Genomic DNA, 2020 nt, shown 5'->3' on the forward strand with positions numbered 1-2020 from the left:
ACAAGCGCCTCTGAAAAAAAAAAAAAAAAAAAAAAAAAAAATAGGTGAATTGTATAATATTCTTGTAATATACTTTATATTACTTTTATTATTAAAATGATTCACTAAAATATGAAAGTTTTTGTTGCCTATTAAACTCACCAGCAGACAATACTAGACACGTAAGCACCCACCGCTTCCTCCCAATCCAACAGCTACGTTTCTGAATTACTTTTTGCGGGCTTGGAAATCCCACGAATCTGGTTTCCCTTTTGCCTTGTCTTGATGTCAGGAGAATGGACCTGGAGAAATGTGAGCCTAGAGAAAATCAGGGTACTTCTGTGCCACTGAAGTAAGCTGAAATAGTCCATTCTCTCGGGGCGGGGCAGTTCCAAATGTATGCCAAGCTCTGGGCTGGGTCCTGGAGTGAGGTTTAGGAGGGATCTCCCCCTGGAAGGTCAGACTTGCCGTTGGGAAATGAGATCTCCTCGTGGACTCCACACTGAGAATGAAGAAAATCTGTGGGAACTTACCAAACTGCAGTCCCTGCCTGGTCTGGTCACGTCGCTGGGAACCCACCCTAGGGCTGTGGTGACCTTGTTTGGGAAGGCACCGAGGGTCACAGAGCACAGGCAAAGGAGAATGGCTATAACCTGGAAGACTGGAAAGTCTGTGGGTTTTCTGCCACAGGTGGTGACGGGAATGAAGGGACGGAGGTTTCTCCACCCGGGCCTCCCTGTGAGCTGGCGTGGAGTCGAGACCAGCCGGGAGGGCGCCCACACTGACGCTGCTGACCGAGAAGGGAGAGTGGCCCCCTCCGCTCAGCACACAAGCCTGGCCTTACAGGGCCTGAAGTTATGGAATGTGAAGAGAAGGAAGAGAAGGTGCCTAGGGATTAGGGCAGGCGAACACCTGGGAGAGGAGAGGCTGACCCTAAGGGGACCTCAGAGGGCCAGGTGCTGGCAGAAGGATGAGAGATGAAGATGAAGGAGCAGACAGGACAGGGTATGGTCCAGAAGAGCTGGACGCTTGCAGAGATGGAGAACACCGACAGGCTGATGCTCAACCTGGAAGTGGCGAAAGGCATCCGGCTTCTGATGCCAAGGGCATGGCTGGGGTCATGCACAACCCAGCTGCTGGCCTGAGCACGGACGGTCTCACCGGTGCCTGTGTGCTGAGGAGGAAGATTCAGTTGGCCTCCACACGCAGACACCAGCCTGTGGGCACAAAGGGACAGCCGCACGCCCTCGCTCACGGTGACTACAGGGGCAGTGGGATAAACGCAGAGTTCCCGGGGTAGCCCTGTGGCGTGGGGCAGGTTTTTGAAAACAAAGATTCTGAAGGACCTGATTTTTTCCAGAGTGGCCAATGTGGACTCCTTAGAAACAGACAAGAGATAAATCACAAAGGTGGCGAACAAGTCACCCGCATGTCCCTCCCCAGACAGGGTGGCTGTATGACTGATGGCTCAGGGACCTGGGCACAGGACACAGGACCAGACGACGGGGCGGGGTACGTACAGATCATGCTGCCTGGAAACATGACTGAAGGCGACTGCAAGGTGAGGTTGGCCAGCCCGGAAACGAGTTGTGAAGATGAAGGGAGGGGAACCCACATGGCTTACAGGGGTGAGCACACAAGACCACGGCCTGGGCTGAATGTCTGGCCTTGAAGCAGATTTTCCTGGGAGGCCAGTAGGGTCAGGGCACACGCCACACACTGCGCTGTCACTGCCACCCCACTGACGTAGGAAATGCCTAACTCACCACCGTCACCACCATCTGAAAGCTTATTCTGGGCTCTGAAGCCCCAGAGGAGGTGGATTTTGTGAGTGGTGTGTGCAGATGTTGTGTGGACACTGAAGGGCCAGCTGGTCTGGACCTCCTCAGAGGGAGGTAACTGCTCCTTTTTAGCAGCTTTTCTGAAACACATACAGCTTATTCTACAGGAAGCTTTAAAGTGTAGGGGTAACTAACGCTTCCTGTTACTTCTTTTTTTTTTTTTTTTTTTTTTTTATTTTCTCCTTTGGTGTCTAGGTTAA

At 52.2% G+C, this 2020-nt stretch overlaps 1 protein-coding gene across 1 annotated transcript in view; it reads right to left on the reverse strand.

Annotated features, from left to right (window-relative positions):
* DRC11 (dynein regulatory complex subunit 11) overlaps window positions 1–2020 on the reverse strand; it is a 183949-nt gene that overhangs the window by 70877 nt on the left and 111052 nt on the right. The window lies entirely within an intron of this gene.

Source organism: Tupaia chinensis, unplaced genomic scaffold (genome assembly GCF_000334495.1).
Source record: "Tupaia chinensis unplaced genomic scaffold, TupChi_1.0 Scaffold000030_1, whole genome shotgun sequence".
In the NCBI taxonomy this organism is placed as follows: domain Eukaryota; kingdom Metazoa; phylum Chordata; class Mammalia; order Scandentia; family Tupaiidae; genus Tupaia; species Tupaia belangeri.